Here is an 18471-nt window from a genome sequence, read left to right as displayed (position 1 = left end):
TCCAGAGCCTAATTAACTGCAAATTTATTGACAGAAAGAAAGACAAAGGGCCTGAGTCACCCCTCTGTGTGTGACCTGCATTCAGAGGCATTTATATAGGCACTCTGGGAACAACCCTTCCTCCACAAACCCTCTTTTAGCAACTTGTGCCACTGTGAGGATTTCCTCTTCTCCCTTCAAGGCCAAGCTGTTCTTTGTAACCAAGTTATCTATATACAAAGTTAGGGAACCCTTCCTATCTGCCCCAGCTGCCACCATCCCTGCTTTCTTTTATGAAAGACAGTTTTGCTCTTTCCCTAACTGCTGTACCATTAGTGACAATCACACTCTTGAATTTGGTATAGTTTGCCATTTCCTTTCCACAGAGGGTGTGGGGTTACTGGCCATTCTTTAACCCCACTGTGAAGGGACTGTGAATGAATGAATAATTTATAGTATGTTGTGCTTTGGAAAGGGAGTTCTGCTTTTTGCCTTATAATTGGACAAAATGCAACTATTAACTTTTTAAATTGCATTTGTTGTCTTATTTCATATCCCCCAGTGGTTGGCAAACTGCGGCTCGCGAGCCACATGCGGCTCTTTGGCCCCTTGAGTGTGGCTCTTCCACAAAATACCGACTTCTGCGCATGGGCCAGGAAGTTTCAATCGCACTGTACATGCACACCCACACATGGTATTTTGTGGAAGAGCCACACTCAAGGGGCCAAAGAGCCGCATGTGGCTCGCGAGCCGCAGTTTGCCGACCACTGCCCTAGAAGCTGTGAGAAATAAGATGAAGCTGTGAGATATAAGACCACTTGGGAATGGCAGTTTTCCCCCCCATTGTGAAGTGACATTGCTTTAACAAGCATTCTTTCCTGGGTACCTGACCCAAGTAGGTTTGGTGTGTTTTAATCCTCACCCAAGGACATGCTTATTGGTTTAGAGAGGGGGAGAGAAACATCAATGTGAGAGAGAACATTGTGTGCCTTCCGTAAGTGCCCTGCAACCTAGGTATGTGCCCTGACCAGGAACCCACAACTTTTCAGTATAAAGAACAACTCTCCAACTGAGCCACAGCAGCCAAGGCCCAAGCAGCTTCTTTTGTTACCACCATACTAAAACTTAGCACCCTTTTGCAGCAAATCTGTAAAGCAATATAGAATCCTAACTATTAGCATCGCCTTATTTTCAATAAGGCGATGCTATAGAATTTCAATACCAGAAGAGAATTTGGGCCATCTCCTAGAGTTTGTGTCTGTAGCACTTCAGCATTATTCATATTTGGGCAGGTTTTTATGCTGGTGCATTAAACTTTTTATACTGTGTTTTGTGGTGCCCTGGGGCTCCAGCTGAGGAGGGGACCAAGCAGGTAAAGCTTACTTCCTTTCTGCTCCCTGCTTTCACTAGAGCAATCCCATTCTTCAACTTTATTTTTATTGATTTTAGAGAGAAACTTTGATTTGTTGTTTTACTTATTTATGCATTTATTGGTTAACTTTCGTATGTATCCAGACCAAGAATCAAACCCGACACCTTGGCATATCACCACAGCCCTCTGACCAGCTGAGCTACCTAGCCAGGTCTGTTCTTCCACTTCATGTATTTTACCTACTGTATTAGTCAACTTGGGCTGCCATAACGAAATATCAGACTGGGTGACTTAAACAAGATTAATTTCTTTCTCATAGTTCTGGAGGCTGGGAAGTGAGGGAGACTTCTGTTGAAGCTCTCTGATGTCTCTCACAAGGGCACTAATCCCATTATAAGGGCCCCACCCTCGTGGCCTGTTCTAACCTAATTACCTCCCAAAGGTCCCATCTCCCAGTACCTCACATTGTGGATTAGTGCTTCAACATGAATTTGGTGGGGTACACATTTGCTCTATAGCACTTAAAGATAAGTTGTTTGGGGAGACAAAAATTTGCTGCTTTTAAATTTTAAAAATAGATAACGATGTCTCCTAGTTGAGATTTGCTAAAATCTTAATCAGATTCACAAGTATAATAGGATCTCAGGCCATCTAGAATTCTAAGCCATGCTTAAAATGTTAGTGTCACATAAGAAATGAGGAAATTTAACATTTTGTTAAGTTTTTGCTATGGTCATGTTTTATGTTAGACAATTTTAAATGGTTATTTAGACTAGCATTCCTTAAAGCTCACTTAGATTTAAAAGATACTCTTTTTTCTAAAATAAAAAAAGAAACCTTTAAAGAGGTTAAATTCCCATGGTCATACTACATAAAATGATGACACCAGCTCTTTAGTCATAAATATTTAGGATTTTTCCACAAGATTACATTTTGTTCAAGCTTCCAATACTTTTTTTATGCAGTTCCTTGATTACCAGTTTAGATCCTTGCCTTCTCTCATCCACCAGACATCCTGACTTGTCCTCTTAAAACACCACTGAGGAGGTTCCAAAGCTTTGGGAAACTGCTAAGATAACACTCAACCAGTTAAACTCTTAGGTAGGCCAAGTTAAATTGAGCTTCAGGTATTGTCCTTATTCTTACAGTTTCATGTCCTGGCAGCTAATAATGAGAGCTCTTAGGTATATTTTACATCAATTTTTAACACTCCTGCCTTTGAGATGCACTCTAGGAGGAAACAGAAATAAGTCTAGTTGACACTACTAAACCCAGAACAGTCTTGGTTAAGCCTCCCAACAAACCTCTAAGACAAGGACAGTTCTTATCCCCAATTTACAGATGATGAAACTAAGGCTAAGCTATAGATACCACATAGGTCATATGTTAGGGAACAGAATCTTGTGTGCAACTTGATATCACAGTTTTTGCTGTAAACCACTACACTGCAGAATGCTGCTTTCCTACGAACAGGTTCTCTATTATATATTCCTGCCATGGCTGCCTTAGTGCTGTAATTCTGTTTCCAGAATTGTACACCTGGAAGGTATGTCCATCGAACGTTTTGTAGCAGACGTTTTCACACATTTTGTCACTGAATGAGTTTTATTGGATATTCACTTTTAAAAAGCTAGTGTTTATGTTTGAGATGTATGTCCTTCCAGTTTAGTGGCTTGGCACAGTTCTTAAACGAAGGACTTAGTTATATTTTCTTAAGCAAAAGCAAATAATGTCCAAGGGGTAGCAGTTAAGAGTAGATTTAAGATGTGGATGTGAGAATTGTAAAAGCTACTGAATGATCAGACCCCTAGTTAGTTCCAGTCCTGCCAGTTATTGAAGACATTGGGTGTCCAGCTGCCCTGCAGGGGAAAGACTCAAGCAAGGCTGTCAGAGTGGCTGAGACAGAAGAGGTCTCTGTTAGCAGTGGATGAGCAGCCAAGATGTACAGAAACTGTATAGACGGTGGGGGAGTCCAAGGGAGGTTCTGCCAAGTATGGCCTGACAGTTCTTTTTTAAACTTGCCAACACAGGACATGCTAAGTTAAAACATCTCCACTGTTGCTTAGTTACCGTAACACACAAAAATCCCAAGGACTATGCTTAATACCTGGATCCCTTGAATGCCCAAAGAAATCTTTACCAAAAAAAGACCAAAGTACATGACTAATGATCAGGACTTGTACTTGAGCTTTTTATAGAAGTGGTACAAAAAGGAGTATAGTAATGTGAACTAGGAAGAACCTCTTTACAAACTTCATGAGATTTTTTCCCCCCATTGATTTTAGAGAGAGAGGAAGGGAGAGTGAGAGCCATCGATCTGTTGTTCCACTTGTTTATGCATTGACTGGTTGCTTCTTGTACGTGCTCTGACTGAGGATGGAACCCACAACCTTGGTGTATCAGGATGATGCTCTAACCAACTGAGCTACCCAGCCAAGGCTTTCACGAGATTTCTTATTTGAAAGGTGGTAACAACTCTCCACTTTGGGGGCATCCGTGATAGAAATCCCACCAAGTTCTAGATGGCAAGCTTCACGGTTCAGTGAGCAGCACAATTGCTGGGGATTTGAGGGGCAGAGTTGTGAGCTCAGCACAGTTCTGCAATGATTTGGTACAACTGACTAGCTTCCTGTGCTCCTTATTAACTGTAACACAGATAATATTGCTCAAAGTACCACAGGAAAATGGAACATTCTTCCTTCCCTAGACAAAGGGGTCTATTTAGTGTATTTGCATAACTAAAAGTGAAAGGGCGAGGGCTATGCCCTCCATCTTGCCCCGTATCCTCCATGTTGGGGCAGCAGCCATGTGCTCAGGAAGGTACCTTCTTCCCGGAGGCCCAGGCCTCTGCTGGCCACGCCCGGGATTTCTTTAAACTGACCAATGACAATCAAAGGACGTGCGCGCCATAGCCTGTGTAACAAGGCCCCACTTGCGCCTGGCCAATCGGCAGGGCCCACGGTCATCTCTCCTCCCCTCACTCCACCCCCCTATTAAAACCCCATTTTTCCCCACGGTCGTCTATCTCGTCTCGCCGTGTCAGTGGAGGCTGAGAGCCAGACCTGGGTCTGTAATAATAATAAAAGACTCTCTGCTTTTGCATCGGACTTGGCTGGCTCCCTGATGGTCTATTGGGGATCTTGAAATCTGGGCATAACAAAAAGAATACACGTTGAATAGTATCTATATGAATGTTCCTTTTTTTTTTTTTTTTTTTTAGTTTGTCAAGTTTGAGGGCTAAATGTTACACAACATGACAATACATTAACATTTATTGAACATCAACCTTGCACTGTAAGTGGTCAGATATTCCAGTTTTCCTGGAACGATTCTGGTTTATGTTGTTCAGGCATAGTTATTATTAGCACACGCAATGTATTCTCAAAAGTGTCCTGGTTTGAAGGATAAATTATATGGTGGTTCTAACTATAACAAAAAATACGAGTGAAGATTTTCTGTGTTTATTTCCTGAGATAAAAAACTTGTCCTGAAAATCATGTCTTAGCCTCAAAGTTGATCCTTTGGTTCACATATATTATTTGTTCTTATACTGCATCCAAGTCACTTCATTGCAGCTGCATGGCCTTCAGCAAATCCCAAAGCTAGAAGGGAGCACATTTCAGTCGGACAGGAAGCCAGGCTTTCTGTGGGGATAGAGAAGCTCTTTCGAGAAGGAGAGAGGGGAATAAGGTTTCCTACTTTTCTGGGCATCTTGCCAACAGTTTCTGCCTCATGACCTGTGTCTCTTTTCCCCCAATTCTGAAAGCAATTTCCCTTAAAAGTTCCAAATTTTTTCCTAACTTAATCCTCTCATAAACTGAGTAGCACTGAAATTATTTCCAGTTTTTTTTTTGTTGAGAGAGGGTGGCTTCTTTCAACTGCTGCATACAAACATTACCAAATCTATGGTACAATTGCATTTTATTTCCTCCAGACCTGGGCTGACATGACTCTAAATCACAGTAACCGCGGGGGGGAGGAGACAGTGAAATTATTTCAGAGGGTGCATTAGTGGCAGGAGTAAGTGATAAAAACGTGTTAAACCGCTTCAGAAATGCCTATTGGTTGAAGTACTAGTTCTCAATAGTTTGGTGTTTGGGGCACTTAAAAAATTTATATATATATATTTCAGAGGGAGAGAGAGATAGAAATATCAATGATGAGAGAGAATCATTGATCAGCTGCCTGCACACCCCACACTGGGGATTGAGCCCGCAACCCCGGGCATGTGCCCTGACCAGGAATCGAACCGTGACCTCCTGGTTCATAGGTCGACACTCAGCCACTGAGCCATGCTGGTTGGGTTGGGGCACATTTTTTAATACTAGGACCTGTAGCTCTCCTCTAAGGATTAAAGGCTGCATGAGTTAGCACACTAGTACTCATCAGGCTGTTTAGTAGGATGCCTACTACCACAGCCAAGTTCTTTCACATAGTTACACCAGTTTCTCACACGTTGCAGGAAACACTTTTTCTTTGTTGCTTGGTGCTGGCTTAACGGGATACTCCCTCTTCCCTCCTACAGCTCCTCACCATCTGTAGCACCCTGTCAGCTTCACATTCCGACAGCTGTTGCCATTCAAGTGCCTGTCCCCCAACTGGCAAAAATTCATTTTGCACGTTGTCCACATTTTGTGACACAGCTGTTCTCGGTACACCATTATGCTGCAGGGTTTGTGAAGTTAGAATCGGAAACAGCTCACTGAAAATAGGAGTGAATAGACAGTGAAACCTCAAAATACCCTAAATTTGAATATGCATTTGCTGTTAGCACCTTTCTTAACAAGGACTGAAGAATCACATCTGACTTATTTATCTGAAAATCATCACTCTCTATTCATACTCTCATATAATAAAAGCATATTGCATTACCCGAGGGGGGCTGGAGGAGGGATGTGACTGGGGTGGGGGACCTGGAGGACTTGGTACTGTCTGATAATATTCTGTCGAGGGGGTGGTGGCTATACGTGAGTATTCATTGTATTTATTTAACTCCAAAAACCTGTGATACTCTTGTATGTATAGTTCACATGTTTTTCTAAAAACATATGGAATCTGAGCAGCTAATATTGAAAGGAAACCCCAGTTTCACCCAGGCTCTCTGAGAAAGGCCTAACTGTAGTGGTGACAGATCCTGAGACATGTAACAGTAGTGCCTAGAGCAGGGGTGGGCAAACTTTTTGACTCGAGGGCCACAATGGGTTCTTAAACTGGACCGGAGGGCCGGAACAAAAGCATGGATGGAGTGTTTGTGTGAACTAATATAAATTCAAAGTAAACATCATTACATAAAAGGGTACAGTCTTTTTTTTTTTTTAGTTTTATTCATTTCAAACGGGCTGGATCCGGCCCGCGGGCCGTAGTTTGCCCACGGCTGGCCTAGAGCTGGTGTGATTTCCTTCATGCTAAAGCGAAGCTCTCGGTTGCTTTAGGAAAAAAACAGTTGTGAGCATACAGGGTCTGTGCAGCGGGCCACTGAGTCTAGTGTGGAGTCTGACAACAGCACCAAGAGATTTTTTGTGAAAGAGCATAATTGCAACATAAACCCAGCAAGCCACACCCAGCACTAGACGTGCAGAGGCTATTGTGAAGCCTTCCATTGTGTAAGGCTTTGTGTTGGGCCAGCACAAGGAGAATCACAGAACACTGAGCCCCACAAGCACAGGAGGAGACAACAGGATGACGTGTTCCTCGGTGATGTTAGGTAAGAGGAAAATACATTGGAGTGCGGCGTAGGTGGGGTGCAGTGGTAAAGAGCACAGGTTCTGGAGCTGACCAGCTCTGTTTAAATACTGGCTCCACCACTCGCCAGGTACAGGGTGGGTCAAAAGTACATTTACAGTTGTGAGTACACAAAAACTGTTTATTCTTAATTATTATTGATTGATTATTGTATTATTTTCCATACGAACAACTGAAACCCTACTTTTGCATGAACTTAACCTTTTCGTGCCTTCATTTCTTCCTCTATAAAATGGAGATAATGATAATTCCCAGCTTCATGAGGTTTTGAGAATTAAATGAAGTAATCCATGTAAAGGACTTAGTGCTTGATTGATAAGCACTCAACAGATGAGAACTGGTGAGACCTGGAAGGCACTTTTCTAGGTGTTAGTCTAGCAGAGGAAAGAGAAAAGTGAGCAGGCCATTAAAAAAAAATTATTGACTGACTTAAAGAGAGAGGGGGGAAAGAAGGGAGGAATGAGGGAGAGAGAAACATTGATTTGTTGCTCCACAGTCATGCATTCCTTGGTTGACTCCCATCTGTTCCCTGGCTGGGGATCAAACCGGCAACGTTGGCATATGGGACAACGCTCTAACCCACTGAGCACCTGACCGGGGCCATGAGCAGGCCATTACAGCCAGCGTGATGTTACTGAGGCAGGAGGCATAGGTTACTCTGAAAACACCCGAGGAGCACCTAATCGTGAAACACCATGTTTTGAGCACTAACGATGTACCATAAAGTGTCCTAAAGGATGCAATCACATTATCTCATTAGGTCCTCGCAACAGCTTCAAGTCAAGGGTACAACTCGGCTTTGTCAAAGGCAGAGCCTGTTCTCCCCCTTACGATGCAGGTCTGCATCAGTGCCTCGAAGTACCTCGCACTAGAAACAGTCCTGTCTCCCAGAGTGTGCAAGAGGGAGGCTGCCCTCACCTCCAGCTACTTGGACCCTAGCCGTAGTTTCCTAATCACATCCATACCCTGTGTGAAAGCAATTGACTTTGGAGATGGGCTAAGGAAATCTCAGGCTTCAGGCCTGGGTATGTACATGGGTTGTGGGGAGAGATGAGAGGCAGGCAAGGAACGGACTGAAACAGTTAGTGTAACTATGCCACCTCTGACTAGCCCTGTTCCCAGCATTCCAGAGAATGCCCGCACCCAGAACAGCTTTCCAGGACTTGTGCCCGGTGACGGCAGCAGCATACCTGCGAACATAACCGCTTCGTGGCTGCCCGCAGCTACATGGTCATTCTTGCTGGGTTTTGCGAGTACACATGAGCTATTCATTACAGAATCTCAGACCCACTACAAGCACTGAAAACCTCATTGAAAATAATTCTATTGAGGTAACTTAGTGACATTATATAAATTTCAGGTATACAACATCCTAATTCTGACATCTGTATACCCTATTGTGTGCTCACCACCTGAAGTCTCGTTTCCTTCTGTTACCATGTATTTGACCCCATTTACCCACTTTGCCTTCCACCAGCCCCCTCCTCCCCCGAAAACCTCATATTTAGGAGAATGCTGCTTTTCCCAGGCTCCTTGGCTCCAGATTACCTGAGAGACTAGCCTGTATACAGTGACGTCAACTGTTCTGATCAGGGGATAGATTAGAGGCGTGTCTTGGAGGGAGTATGGGAGGATCTGAACCTTGGACAAAGGGAACTGAGAAGACTTTGACTTCGGACAAAGGGAGACAGAACAGCCCTGAATTAAATGATCAGCACCTAGGTTTTTGAACCATTCCACATTTACTTACGGCCACTTACTCTGTGCTGTGTGCTGGTAGTTGGGGAGAGAACTTGTCGAACTATTTCTGCCCTCACACAGCTCACATGCTAGTGGAAGAGACAATCATTAAATAATTTTAATTACACTTACGAGAAGTGATGGGGGGAAAGTATAACCTAGTATGTAGGAGTCAGGTAAAGTTCACCGGGAAAACAACATTTGTGCTGCAATCTGAAGGATGAGCAGGATTTAGGCAGGTGACAACTTGGGGAAAGGTGCCAGGAAGAGGATGCCAGAGGAGCAAGAAAAAGGCTTCCCTTGTGCGTAGGAAGGAATGGGCCAGGAATCTGGGCAGGTTCGTGCCTACATGTTGATGGCGTGGAGACAGAAGATGTGAAAAGGAATGCAATAGGGGCCCGGCCGGCGTGGCTCAGTGGTTGAGCGTCAACCTATGAACCAGGAGGTCACAGTTCAATTTCTGGTCAGGGCATATGCCTGGGTTGCAGGCTCGATCCCCAGTGGGATCCCCAGTGCGGGGTGTGCAGGAGGCAGCCAATCAGTGATTCTCTCTCATCATTGATGTCTCTCTCTCTTTCTCTCTTTCTCTCTTTCTCTCTCTCTCTCTCTTTCCTCCCTTTTTTCCCTCTGAAATCAATACACACATTTTTTTAAAGGAATGCAATAGGGTAGAAAACCTATGATCAGCTCTACTCTGTTTTGTCTACTAGATTAAGTTAGCTGCCCTCCCATTGGGAAATGCAGAGGGCTCCAATAAACTCACTTGCAAGTCTTTAGAATCGCTTGGCCCTCCAGGGTAACCATATCAGGGCGATCCTTGGCAAGGAGATCTGGGTTCCTTGAGGTCTCATTGGGCATATGTTCCCAGCCTGGTGGAAGAGGAAGTCTCCTTTTTATAATCTTAATACCTTTCAAAGCACTTGATTATGCAGCGATCTATAAGCCATTTGTGAGAAATTGTCCCCACTGTGCTGATTGGGGGGTGGGGTCTCACCCCTGGATTTACTCCAAAAGGGAAATTAGAGAAACCCTTGATTGGATAATTTGGTCAGCTCACATCCTGAGTATCTTCAATTTCCCTATCTGGCTTCTTGTCATAATTTTCTTTCTAACCCAGAAAAGCAGAATGTTTACCCCTTAAATGGTACACAAGGGGATTTCAGATCAACTGCTTAGTGTATGGCTGCTATGGTAACATCTACATTTCCCAGCAGCCCCCGAGACCGCATTTCCCAAGACATATTCTGTAGAACACTAATTGCTAGAGATGCACTTCAAATAAAGAGTTCCATGGTCAGGAAGTTTGAGGAGACTACATATGATAACCTACTGGTGGGAAGGTACCACCAGCATACAAGGCATTAACCAGTCTTATTGTAAAGAAACCCAATATTTCCCTCGTGTGTTTAACTACAGGAACTCTGTCTGAATAACTCCGTTTCCACGGCAAGACTACCTGAGGGTGTTCCCGCTGTCGAGGATGTGGAACATCTGGACCCCCTTATACACTATTGGTGGGAATGCAAAATAGTATGAATGCTTGGAAAACAAATTGGCAGTTTCTTAAAAACTTAAACAGATACATACTTATAACCCACCCATTATACTTTAGGACAAATGTAAGTATATGTCTGTACAAAGATTTGTACACATATCTTCATAGAATTTTTATTTCTAATACTTCAAAACAGAAACAACCCAAATGTCCATCAGTATGTGAATGGATAAACAAATTGTAGTATGTCTACTGAGCAATTGACACGCCCAGCAATGTGGGTAAATGTCAAAATATGATTCAATTCACATAATAGTCTAGAAAGTGTAAGCTGATATGTAGAGACAGACAGAAATAGTCTGAGGACAGGAAAAGGTATTACAAAAGGATATAAGGAAACCTTGGGGGGTTATGCATATGATCATGGTGATTGTTTCACAGGTATGCACATGTCAAAACTTATGACAATGTATACTTTAAACATGTATAGTGTATATTATGTCAATTACCTCAATAAAACTGTTTTTAAAAGATCAGAAAATAGTTTTCTGAAACAGTACCTATTTAAAAAATAATAGCTAATATTTATTGAACACTTTTAATATGCCAAACTCTATGCTAGTTAAGAATTATTACTACTGCCCTGGCCAGGGAGCTCAGTTGGTTAAAGCATCATCCTGATACACCAATCAGGGCACATACAGGAATCAACCAATAAATGCATAAGCAAGTGGAACAACAGAACAATGTTTCGCTCTCTCTCTCTCTCTCTCTCAAATCAATAAATAAAATTAAGTAATTATTACATCCTTTCACACCCTCAATAACTTTGTGACAGAGGTACTATTATTTCCATTAGGTAATCAAATCACACAAGCCATTGAGATGCTAAGCCAGAATTCAAACCTGGGATCACTTCATTTCACTACCCACAATTATAACCACCGTATAACCTGGTTCCAGGAGGCCTTCGAGGAAATTGCAGTCCCGTGGGGACAGACATCCCTTCCCCCAACTTACAAGAGGCCGTGAAGGGGAAATTTTAGTGAAGATGGAACTAATCTCTGGGTTCAAACTGGACCACTGACCCCAATAGCATGGGCAGGGCCCTGGGGAAGGATGGGCAGCCTATGGCTGAGACTAAAGCAGATGGGACCATGCACACTTGGTTCGGGCAGCTCCGCCAGTCATGGCTCCTCCAGCTCTGCCCACATAAAAGACAATCAGAAGCCACAAAGCAGACATTGCCTTATTCCACTTCAGGAGTTCTGAGAGAAATTTTAAATAGAAAACACCCAAGATTTAGAACCGTGAGTGAGTCCTTTAACTGCTCGGTGTTCCCACTTCCTCATCTCTAAGTTGGGGAAGTTGACAGGTGTTGTTGCTGTGGTCCCTCCTCGGTCTCACGTGCTCTGTCCTGGCCTGTGTGGTTTTCCGTAAAAGGCTCCGTGGGCATCACTGACACGTCTAGGAGGGTGACTTCACTTCTCTCGGCAGCTCTCGCGATTATAGAGATATGTACTGAGATCACACAGCAGCGTCATGAAGTCACCAAAAAAGAAAATCATTAACGGTGGGTGCCTTTATATTAATGGTTACTTTTCTGATTATAAAAGTAATACTGGTTCATTATGGGCATTTTAGGAAATACAGACCGAGAGGAAAGAGTTAACACAGCATATCTGGTTGCTTACTCCTTACATGTCTCCAAGGGACCCATGGTTAACCCTGGGCCAGTGCTGGGAATGCAGTCTCTAGAGTGTTCTTTCTGTTAGTGATTGATGGGTTGGTTCTGTACACCTGGAGCAATGGCTATACCTGCTTGTCAGGTTCCTTTGCACAAACATCAAAATCGACAATGTGCACCTGGTTTCATTGTTAGGGTCCTGAGTTTTGTTTGTCATAGGTGGTTGCGTAGCAAAATATACCTACGTGACCAGCTCCCCATAAAAGCCTCGGACTCTGAGACTCAAACAGGCTTCCACGTGCAAACACATTCCACACATGTCCCCATAGTTAAAGGGCGAGAGGAGTACCCTGTGTAGCCTCAGACAATGAATGACATTGGGAGCCTGTGTTGAACCTGTCTGGACCCCGTTAATGCATATCTTTTCCTACTGTTTTTGCTATGTACCTTTGCTATAATAAATCTCAGTAAGTGTGTAACCTGCTGATGACTCTTGTGGGTCCTTCTGGTGAATCAGCTAATGAAAGGCAGACACATATAAAAAAAAAAAAAGGAAAGAAAGAAAATATAAATTAACCAAAATCCCCCCACCTAGGGATCATTGGCTAGCTTTAGAAACAGGTTTTGACCAACCAAATCATCTTGCAAAAATTCTTCTCACTTGTGAGAAGCAAACAAAACTTCTAATTAAATCCGTAAGTTGCATTGTGGAGAAAAAGATTAAATTTTATAGAGGCCCCATGTTAAGTGTTAAAAGAATAATTTTACTGTTTTAAATGTTACCAACATTTGCTGAACTTGGCCTTTGTACCATAAGAATGGTTTCTTCTATGACTTAGTCCTTAATGTGGAATCTGTCTTTCCATCTTGATTGGGTTCCTATGAGAGGAGATCAGCACTTAATAAGAAATTGTGTATTAATGTCCCAGGAACAGATGGTAAAAAGCAGAGACCGCCTGTCCATGTGGGCTTTGGGAGACAAGGGCCGGGGGAGTGAACGGGACTAGCTACCCTTCCATGTACCCCTCACTCTTCTCTGACAGCTTCCCTCGGTAACCTTAATAATAATAACTGCTAACATTTATCAAGTACTTACTCTGAGCCAGGCACTATCCTAAGCACATGTTTTCTCATATTTCATCTTTATAACAACCTATTCAGTAAATGTTACTATTTTATTCTTTATACAAACAAAGAAACCAAAGCTAAGTATGATTAAGTATCTGGATAGGACCAGGGACTTAAACCTCAAATCAAAAGATCAATTGCTACACTTCGTGTCTCTTTATGTTTGTTCAAAGGAGATGTCACTGTTATAAGTAGAATTTCTTCTTTAGGAAACTTCAGTTTTTACTCTTAAAAAATAAGGCTCACCCACATTATGGAAGGTAAAAAACAAAAGTACCCATTTAAATGTTAATCACACATAAAATCAACCATCACCGTTTTTTTTTTTATTACAGTTTGCATTCAACACTTTCATATTAGTTTCAGGTGTACACACAGTGGATAGTCACATAGATTACAAACTGTTCCCTCTGATATTTTAAGTGTCCGCCTGACACCCCCATGTATAAGATGCCCGCCACTTTTCCAACCCAAAATTAAGATATCAATATTTTAAACATTTTGCTGGTTTTCCTCTTAAGGACTTCTTTTTTGGCATCTTAAGGAGTTGATTTTCTTGTTTTCTCCACTGATCATACACTCAGTGGGAGGAGGTCCAAATTGTCTCTCTGCAGCTCTATCTCCATGCTCTTTTGCATAGCTGATTACATTCAGCTTGACTTTTGCAGAGTAAGACAATCGCTTACAGGTACTTATCTTTGTATTTTTTGACATATTTATGGGCTCAGAACACTCCAGTCCCTGTTGCATCTGCGCACTCTCCACCTCCACCTCCAATTTGGCATCAGCTGACGTCACTAACAATAAGGCTTGTGGTTGGAGGAAGCCTGTTTGACAAGGTATGGGCAGCTAGGCACCCGTGAGGATTCCTCCTCAGCTCCCTCCGTATTTTTCCATGTGTAAGACGCCCCTCGATGTTCAGTCTAACGATTTTAGGAAAGGAAAAAAAAAAGCATCTTATACACGGAAAAATACGGTAGCTATTACAACATTGTTGACTGTATTCCCTAGGCTTTACCTTTCACCCCCCTGCCTATTGTGTAACTACCAACTAATACTTCTTAGTCCCATTATAACCATCACAGTTTTGAGTTTTCTTTTTTGAAGAGGGTGTGTCCCCAAACATGCTTTACTTAAGACTCATCCCAAGGGATCCTGCTCCCAAGTGAAATATCAGTCCCGTGAGTTGGCAATCCCCTTGGTTAAGCCTTGCAAGTGTGGCATTGGCCAGAAGAGGGCGCTGCCTTCTACTTGTGTAACAATCCGCATGGGAACCAATAGGATGGAAGAGATTTTGACAGCACTTTCAATTAATTATTTTTTTACAGCCCCTGATTTCAATTTTGGTAAAATAAGTGCCCATGAACTTTTAGTTTTACTATGAGACCAAAGCACCTCGTTGACAGCACTCACACTTTATGTTCGATACTGCAGACATAAAATGACTGCGACCTTTGGTTTCCTGGTGTGTTGTAACTGGTCTAGTCAGGCACAGCCCAACCAGTTTTTCCGGATCAGGCCAGCTCAGGCTGATGCAGGAGAAGGAAGAAGCTGGGGCAGTTGGCGACTGAGAAAAAACTGGGAGGACCCCTGGGACTCCAGGCAGTTGAGGGATCTTCTACTGAGATACCGAGGGCAGGCTTGGGAGGTTACTCACTGCGTTTGGGTTTGAGAGAATAATACTACAGCAGGCCCCATTGGCACTACAATTCTGTCTAGCAGAGCAGTTAATCTAATCTCTGGGTTTTTAATTCGAAATGGAAATTCACATAAACATAGTTTTTCTTTAGTTCTCATTAATAATTAAGAGCCTCCCTCCTTTGCTCTCATTTTAATGACAGCTTACACTTGAGCAGCTCCAGCCTTCCCAGAGGGCTTTCCCACCCACAGCAAGTACTAGAGCAGGTACCAATTATTTCCAATTGACAGTCCGTTTGCTCTGGCTGCCCTGTAATTCAAGCCTGGGAGGGGACCAGAGGCCTGGGGCCTGGTCTTAGCTCTGTGCTCTGTCACCCGTCAAAAATACATTCCCAACTCTCACTCATTGCTGTTTCCAAGGTCCATTAAAGCTGAATGTATGCAAACACTGGGGCCCAGCAATTTCGCTTGTAGGAATGTCCGCAACAGAAGTGTCTGCACTGTTCATACAGCATCATTTAAAATAGCCAAAACAACCCCACATTTCATTAGCATAGAAGGGATAAATAAACTGTGGTGTATTTCTTTTCTCTCTTTTTTTAAGTTTAATTCTTTATTTTTAATCCTCGCCCAAAAACATGTTTATTGATTTTAGAGAGAGAGGAAGGGAAGGAGAGAGAGGGAGAGAAACAACAATGTGAGAAAAACATGTTTATTGATTTTAGAGAGAGAGGAAGGGAGATAGAGAAAAAACATCACTGTGAGAAAAATATCTATCAGTTGCCTCCTGTATGCACCCAACCAGGACCAAACCTGGAACCTGAATATGTGCCCTGACTAGGAATTGAACCCACAACCTTTTGGTGTGTGAGATAATGTTCCAACCAATTGAGCCACCCCAGCTGGGCAACTGTGATATATTCCTATCATGGAATACCATATATACTAGTGAGAATAAATGAATAAGAGTTCACAGAATGTGAATAAATTTCCTCTATCTATATAAAGTTTAAGAACAGGCATAATTCATGTACATCTCTAGGGTGAATGAAGTTGAACTTTGATTCTGAAACAGCTATAATTCCAAAAAGTTAACACCACAGTGGAGGTAAAGAACCCTTTGACAGATTAATTATCCCCTTTGATGTCCAAGAAAGGGACTCTAACTATGAGTGCTTATGCTACACTTACTATAAGAATGATCTTATTTATTGTCTTCTCCTGGGCTAGATAGTGGACTGCATTTTACTATAGTTTTGAAAGATATCTGTAATGTTGCATAATAGACTGCCCACCTTAATAACTAAATACATAGCATATCAAGCTGTAAAAAAAAAGAACAGGCATAATTAATATGAAGTGTTGAAAGTCGGGTTATGGCTGTACCTCAAAGAACTAGTAACTGGGAGGGGGGCATGGGGTCCTCAGGAGTACCGTAATGTTCTACTTCTTGACTTAAGTAGTGGCTACCTGGGTAATATAGGTGTGTTCACTTCGCACATTCACCAATCTGTACATTTATGATGCATGCACTCTTCTGTATGTATGTCCCACTTCAATAGACAGTTGAAAAATCCTGATTTGTCAAAATAAATTACTTTTCCATGAGCAAACTTTAGTTTTGCTTAAACTGCCCACACATAGCTTATCCCTGATTAAAGCAGATTTGTTTATTGTTCTACTCTGACAGTGATCACACCACCATTCCCTGAAGAGTCTCTGAAGGGTTGAGAGAGCAGGTCAACATCTGCCTTTGCATCTGTGTGTGCAAGAATGCATTTCAGGAGGCTGCCACACAGCAAGTTCATCCCCTGCCTCCAATACCACAAACACATGTTCCTTCTGTAAGGAAGAAGGAAACTTCCATTCAGGGTACGCCAACCACAGCAAACATCTCATTCAAATGACTGTGCATTTTTAACAGCCAGTGACACTAGTACTATTTTGCAGGGAAAATGAGAAACCTAACCCCTGTGTCCCAAAGGTGCAGATGGCACCTCTAGATGAGAGAGGCCGAAGGCACGGAGCAGCAAACAAGCTGCTCAGAATCGCATGGCAGGCCCTGGTGAAGTCATAAATGGAACCAGATTTCCTGTTTCCCAGAGTATAGCCTGCTTCTCATTAGCTCCTATTGCTTCTTGCAGGACCAGGGTACTTGAAAATCTTAAAGGACAAAAAATACAACGACACATTAGATCAAAGATTGGCTCTCTCTGTCCATGAGCCAAGGACATTTGGTTCAGGGCTAAACACACATACACATTTCCATGTGTACACACACACACACACACACACACACACACACACACACTCACACCACTCTCCCTAGCTCCCTCTGCTGCTTTGGAGAGCTTCAAGCATCACTTCAGCTCCTTGTTATCTTCTCTGTCAGCGATTCACTCCGTTGCAGTCCCACACTCCATCCCAGGGGCAAAAGAGAATCTTGAAAACCACTTTGATAGACACCCACCTCATGCTTTCTCTAGCTGAATTGCATTTGAAGAAGCTGGCCCCATTTCTTTCCTCCAAATGGTCAGAGGGATACCAGCTGTACTTTTGCACCTTTCTATGTCATGGAAGGGTCATCAGAACGGTGATGTCTGGACCATGAGGTATGCTGTGACCACCACAGCAGAATGATGAGGCAAGAGTGGAGGCAGCACCGAGCCAGGGGGCATTCTTCCAGGGTCTAATTGAGTCCTGGAAGAAGCAGAGGTGCCATAGGGTATGCATAGTTGGAACCCCACACCAGGAGTTTTCTGGCAGTGGCAATACTCAAGGCCAGGTAGACATATTTACAAAGGAGTTCATTGTAGCATTGTTGTTACAGAGAAAAAAATGAGAAGCCACTGAAGCATCCAGCAACAAAAGTATCGTATAATATGATATCGTTGTGGGCTATCACGCAACCATGAAAAGAATGAGACAGCTCTCTATTAACTAACACAAAGTGGTCTCTGCTATAATGTTAAATGATAAAGGCAAGGTGGAGAAAACTAAGTATAGCATGGTTCCATTTATGTGTTTGTTTTTTAAATATATTTTATTGATTTTTTTTTTTACAGAGAGGAAGGGAGAGGGATAGAGAGTTTGAAACATCGATCAGCTGCCTCCTGCACACCCCCCCACTGGGGATGTGCCCGCAACCAAGGTACATGCTCTTGACCGGAATCGAACCCGGGACCTCTCAGTCCACAGGCCGATGCTCTATCCACTGAGCCAATCCGTGTTTGGCCCATTTATGTGTTTTAAAACTCCTGTATGCATGCACACACAGCCTCACACCCACTAGTATTGCTAAACAAAAAGATCAAGGACACACGCTGTCAGGTTATCCCTGAGGAGGGGAATGGAAGTAGGGAAATGAGGGGAAACTTTTCAATGTTGCCTTATTTTTTCTATAGTATTTGTTTATGATATCCCAATAGGTCTTGTGTAATTTAAAAAGCAATTTTAAACACTGAGGCCATGGGGATGGCGTGTGGAGAGGCCGTTTGATGGGGAGTGGTCAGCATAGTCAGATGCTTCTGTGAGTCAGGACTGAGGCGGGAAGTGGGCTCTCCCACGGTTCAGGGAGAGGCTCCAAACTCCTGAGGATGCATAACCAATCCTTTCTTCCTTCCTTTCTTCCTTTCTTTCTTTCTTTCTTTCTTTCTTTCTTTCTTTCTTTCTTTCTTTCTTTCTTTCTTT

General features: G+C 42.8%; 2 long non-coding RNA genes across 3 annotated transcripts in view; one reads left to right on the top strand and one right to left on the bottom strand.

Moving 5' to 3' along the window:
• The first annotated feature begins 949 nt into the window (after positions 1-949).
• LOC106723908 lies at positions 950-10820 on the top strand. 2 transcript variants are annotated; one of them, XR_001359650.1, is made up of 2 exons: positions 950-1562; positions 10250-10820. It is a non-coding gene; the product is annotated as an uncharacterized LOC106723908 (long non-coding RNA). The 2 variants fall into 2 exon arrangements; XR_001359649.1 differs by lacking the exon at positions 950-1562 and adding an exon at positions 6713-7055.
• Positions 10821-13920: 3100 nt separating this feature from the next.
• LOC106723907 overlaps positions 13921-18471 on the bottom strand; it is a 39753-nt gene continuing 35202 nt past the window's right edge. Inside the window, exon 3 of the long non-coding RNA XR_001359648.1 lies at positions 13921-14066. This is a non-coding gene — a long non-coding RNA (uncharacterized LOC106723907). The remainder of the gene's footprint in view (positions 14067-18471) is intronic.

This window comes from Myotis brandtii, unplaced genomic scaffold (assembly GCF_000412655.1).
Source record: "Myotis brandtii unplaced genomic scaffold, ASM41265v1 scaffold675, whole genome shotgun sequence".
Classification (NCBI taxonomy): domain Eukaryota; kingdom Metazoa; phylum Chordata; class Mammalia; order Chiroptera; family Vespertilionidae; genus Myotis; species Myotis brandtii.
Note: the sequence above shows the minus strand (reverse complement) of the source record. Positions and strands in the feature narration are given on the sequence as shown.